General features: G+C 41.8%; 1 pseudogene; it reads right to left on the bottom strand.

Moving 5' to 3' along the window:
- Window positions 1-4,856: 4,856 nt before the first annotated feature.
- Window positions 4,857-4,975, bottom strand: LOC112469582 (annotated as a pseudogene).
- Between the last annotated feature and the right edge of the window lie 857 nt (window positions 4,976-5,832).

The following is a 5,832-nucleotide window of genomic DNA, read 5'->3' as shown; positions in this document are numbered from 1 at the left end:
CCTCTGTAACAAAATCTACAACTTCAGCGGGAAAACTAATCACAACAAAACGATATTCTTGTGTTGTTTTATAATTCTGAATAAAAACCGCGGTGTTCAGATTTCTAAACCCTACAGTACAAAGGCAGTTTTCCAAGCAGGACTAGGCCATGCTCACTCTTGAATAGGAAAACTAATTAGCATCCTGTGTGAACTATCTTGTCTTTTTTTAGGACCGGAAATCAAATGGGAAGGGTTCCCTCCTGTTCCAAGTGAGTTCCAGAAGAATTACTCATGCTCCTTAACCTATGAGTCAGACAGGAGTCTAGGAGAATGTTTCCAAAACAGGCGGACAATAAAATAAACAAAGCGATTGACAATGTGACAGTCTGGAGAGGCAGGGCTGCAACTGGCCAAAGCAAGTGATCTGGTCTAGAGCTGGAAGACTGAAAACCTGGGATGGCTGAGCTTCCCTGGAGAACCCATGGTAACTGGAGCTCAGCAAACCAATTCGGAGCATTTCCTGAGAGTGAACAGGTTTGTTTTTCGAACTTTTATTCAATTCTTTGACTTGGTATAGGAATAATAGCATCTTTCCCTCAAATGACTAGAGAGGCTGACTGCAATCACACTGCACTGCTTGGCTCTCTAAAAGCTTTGGCTATCTATGTGTTTTGACGTCTCACAACACAGGATATTAATCATTTCTGGACTCTGGGTCTGTTCCCAGTGTCCATGTTTGCCACTGTTGATCTAGAGCCAGAGAAATTGCTCCTAAATGGCAGAGGCTTTCCTGAATCGAAATACAGAGCAATCGAGAAAGTTCAGCTTAGGAAATAACGCAGCTCTGAGCTGGATTCTCTTTTGGGAACGTAGAGGGTAGCCTTCTCTTTGCTCCCTCTAGAAAGGAGTCTCAAGCCAGGTCTCGGCTCTGTCTGAGTTTGCAAAGGGCCTACAGGCATCTCCTGAGCTGGGATGCAGGGGTGAGGATACCGCTCTACCTTCCTGATTCCTCTCATCCCTAGGCAAAATGGCAAGGTGGGTGTGCAGGGTCGGCTTTACAATGCAAAAAGAGCAAAGACTGACTAGTGTTTTTCTTCATCACTCATTAAACCCACTGGAGACAAAGGCCAGGCTGGGGTGAGGGTGGGGTCCGTCTTCCACACAGTAGTCATAGTGATCTTCTTAAACACTGCTCTGATCATCTCCCTCCTCCTAAAACTTTTGAGGGAACCCTCCCCACACACACCTACAGAAGACATTCCAAAGTTCTCATAGGCCATTCAAGGCCCTTCACTCCTTGACTTTCTGCCTAACTCTCAGCTTCATCACCAGCCACTCCCTGACCTTCTCACCACACTCGCCTCATAGTTATTTCCTGAAATAACTCTGTGTACTATCAGCTCTGCTTTCTTCATTCGTGCTGCATCTCCTACCTGGAATGCCATCTCCCTACTGATGACCTCCTGCCCCAAATATCACCTCTTGGTGCAGGTAGACTCCTTCCTGTTCCCACCCCTCACTGAGTTCATTGCTCCCTGACCTATGTTTCCACAGAATTTATAGGCGTACTGCCTTCTAATGGTTACCACCTGTGTGGGATTGTTCAACAAGTCATTCTTCCCCTTTCGACTGTGAGCTCCCGGAGGACAGGCATTCGGTCTGCTCTATCTTTGGTTCTTGAAAAACCGACAATGTTTAATTGAATCAAGGAGAATTTTACACATCAGTTATACACTTTGATATTCAGATAATGGCCTGAAGTTTAAAAGAATCTACACTCGAAAATGATGGGGTTGGGCAAAAGGCTCAATGTGCTCCTTCCCTGCAGCTATTTGCAATTTCAATCTGACTTTTGGTAACATTCGGCTTGTACCACGATTCTTATGGCATTCAGTTTCAAAGGGGTAATGGTTTCAGGGTGCACTGATTTCTGTGTTCAATTATTTAAGATAGGGACCAATAGCATACCTACCTATAATTATACTCCAAATTTCTCTCTCTCTTTCACACACACACACACACACACACACACACACACACACAGCCCACAGGGATAGAAATTCCTAATGATGCGTGAATGGGGCTTATGGTACAAAATTTAGTGTATAATAAAAATTTTAAATGCCATCTAATACAAAAAGCTGATTGGTGAACAGGTGTTTACAGTGTACAGCAGGTCCTCAGTGGGACTAGGTGTTGTAAAGGAATACCAGAGAAAGCAAATGCATGGTGTTGTTTGGAAAAATAATTACATCGATCTGTCTTTCATTCTTAAACAACCTTTCTCTCTCCTCACTGTTTGTACATGCTGTTCTCTCTATCTAGAAAGCCTTTGCCCTTCACCCAAACCCTTCCTAAAGCGAGTGCCTTCATCCTTCAGCTTTCAACTCAAACATAACTGTCTCGGAGGGGTCTTTGTAGACCTAACTTCCCAATACTCTCCATTTCAGCATCATTGGTATTTTCTTCAAAGCCCTTACCAATTATTAAATTCTATTATTCAAAAAAAAAATTTCTTTTATGTATGCCACTCCCACTGGACTGAAAGCAACTCGAAAGAAAGAGGATTCATGTGAGATTTATTTATTATTGTATCCACAACATATAGTAGGTGCTCAATAAATGCTTATGAGTGAATGAAGGTAGTCTTTTAAGCCAACATTTCATTTGGAACTTGGAGGAGCTGATTTCATCAACTCAGTGCCTTTTCCTGCCTGGTCAGCAGCCTGGTCTCACTTCCCCTGAGCTTGCTTCCCAGGTGCCCACCTCTCTTATCCTGGCAATGTTTTTCATCACTTTCTTTACTTAGGACATTCCTGTTCACCTTACAACACCTTTTCGTATGTCATCTCCTTTGTGACACTTTCCCCAGGCTGTTAGTTACTCTTGCTTCTGGCCTCCTAAAACACTTTGGTTTTCTTCCACATTTTCCCATGTTCGTTTCTTTTATTACAAAAATTTGAAAGTGCTCCTAGAAATTCTTGAGCAAACATCATGGAGGTGTATAAAATTAAAAGTGAAACCCTCCCTTCACACTCTCATGGTTCCAGGTGACCTTGGTACCCTGAGTTCTTTCCTGCATTTACAAATATACATTAAATCCTTTCTTTTCAGTAAAAAACGGACTATTGTACACTTTTAGAAAGTAGATCAGACGAAAACCCTGTGTAGTGACATTTTTCAATTACTAGCTCTCATTTTTCGTTTCACATTAGAATAGAGAGAGCAACCTTGATTTTTCGAATGCTGATTATTTGTCCATTATGTGCTTGTACTATCATTTAAAAATCAGTTTCTCGATGGCTACTTAAGTAGTTCTTTTTTTTTTTTTTTAAATTGCAAGCAATACTGAGATAAATCTTCTTATATATTCAAGTGGCTATTTCTGTAGGATACTTTCCTAAGTGTGGAGTTGTTGCAACAAATGGCATCCTACTTTATATGTTGACATCTATAGTCTGATTGTCTTCCAAAAAGGCAGTGCCTGGTTACAGCTCCATCCATCGTGGGTCAGAATGTCTAAATCTTCACAACCATGACGGGGTATTATCACCGTATTTCATCTTTGTGATCGAATTGGTCAAAAACTTCCTGTATTCAATAGTTGAAGATGACTGTTTCTTCATATTTAATCTCCACTTGTGTCCTTCTTCTGTAAACTATTGTTTATATCCATTGCTCACTTTTTAAAATCAGATTGTTCAATTTCATTTTTTACTCATTTGTAATGGCTTTAAAAACAAATTGTGCTAAAATACACATAACATAAAACTTATCGTCTTAACCATTTTTAAGTGTTCAGTTCGATGGTGTTAAGCACATTTATATAGCTGTGCTACTCTATTCATCTTGCAAAACTGAAACTCTTAACCCATTAAACAATAACTCTATCTCCCTCTCCCTGGACCCTCCCCCTCCCCCTGGTAACCATTGTTCTCTTTTCAAAATAGTATGCATGTAAACTTTTTTTTGCTATAGAGGTTCAACACATTTTCCCAAAACTTTAGCTTGCTTTGTAACGTTACAATATTTCATGTTCTATAGAAGTTGCACAGTTTTTAAAGCTTCACGTTTTTATGTCAGTAAAAATGACCATCATTTACTTTATGGCTTTTGAGTTTGTTTTGTTTGAAGGACTGCCTTACCCTAAAATGATCAAGCATTTTTCCGATTTCTCCCAATAATAAAAGTCCTCTAGTCATGCCTGTGTTTCAGCACTTCTTCTTTCACTTTCTTATTAATACTAATAACTATCGTTAATGAGAACTGTGTTCTAGGCACTGTGTTACGTAATCCTCACGTCTTATCTCATTTAATCTTCATGACAAGTTGCGGAGGTGGGTCCTATCATTATTCCTGTTTAATGATGATGAAATTGAGGCTTAGAGAGTTCAAAAAACCTGTCACTCCAAAGTGACACAGCTGTGATTTGAACCTGAGCCAGCTGACCACACTCTATGAATCTATTTTCTCTGTTAAATGGTGCTCCTCAAGGTTGTTAATGCTGTCTTGTCTGTATTCCAACTCTAGTGCATTGGTCCTCAGCAATTATTTTTGGAGTAATTAATTCTCATTATTTCAACTCAGCATTCTACGTACAACCACAGATACTACTGTTCCTATCTCTTCCTCCGTCATTTCACTCCTCTATGAATTCGGTCTTGACCTTCCTCCTAAGTACAAAGAGATGCTTCTCTTTCACTAGGAATACTCTCCCATGGAGGTCAGTGATCTCCTCAAGCACTACTGCCATTGTCTCAAAGTAATCTGGCTGCCTTGTCAAAGCTTTGCTCCCTTCAGAGAGTTCTCCTTTGAGGCCACTCACACTCCATCTCTCTGTTCTCTCTCTCTCTTCTTCTTCTTTTTTTAAAATGCCTCTACAGCACCTGGTCTTCCTAGGTGGTCTCCCATCCAAGTAGTAACCAGGCCCGACCCTGTTTAGCTTCTAAGATCAAACAAGATCAGGCACGTTCAGGGTGGCATGGCTGTAGACTGTTCTCTCTCTTCTTGAAGGAGCAGTAAGCATATGCCTTCCTCACTGGCTCATGGACCATAATCTATCATTGGTCTGCAGTGGACTTTCTTCTCTGGAGTCCACTCTATCCATTTAGTACTCTCTCCATGCTTTGACTTAACTGATTGCTGGGTGGGCCCCCCGGGCCCTCCTTCTTCCTTAAGAATTTTAGAGCCAGGCTCACAGCGTTCACCTCTCCAACCACCATTGTCTCCCTTAAGGACGCCTGCTCTTGTACTGATGAACTTTTCAATGCTCCGGCCTCAAAACCTCCATTTTCACAATCAAATGTCCTTCCTCTCCTAATGCCTCTTACGTCGTCAGCCCAGTTCTGACTCCTGATTTAGTTGTCGCAAAGATGCCCCTTTCTTGGCCGTCTTCTCTGTCCGCTGCAGGCTCCCTGCCCCACCTTGACAGTTTCCAGGCCTGAACAAACCCTTTCTATTGTCCCACTTCTCCCCATTGTGAGAAATGTTCAGGAAACCAGGCTGTTTGGATCTGTTACAAATTCGTCTGGCTCAACTTCAGAAGGACCCTCTCTCATCACCTCCAACTCACTTCCTCCTCCACTTTGTAGCATCTCTTCTACACCTTTCAACCTCCTGGAGCCAAGTTCCACTTCCCAAAGATGACTTTGCGCCCTCCTGTGGAGGACAGACCGTCTCACTCAAGCTTTCTCAACTTCCCTGCCCTCCACCACCACATCCCTTTATCTCGCATCAGAGGGATAAATCTCTTCCTCTCATCTTTTGGGGTGTTTATAAAGTACAACAGAAACAAAACTGGTTTTGGAAACTGACAACCTTGGACTTGAATTCCAGCTTAGGTATCAAGTA

This window comes from Pteropus alecto, unplaced genomic scaffold, assembly GCF_000325575.1.
Source record: "Pteropus alecto unplaced genomic scaffold, ASM32557v1 scaffold461, whole genome shotgun sequence".
NCBI lineage: Eukaryota > Metazoa > Chordata > Mammalia > Chiroptera > Pteropodidae > Pteropus > Pteropus alecto.
This window is presented reverse-complemented; position numbering and strand designations above follow the sequence as displayed.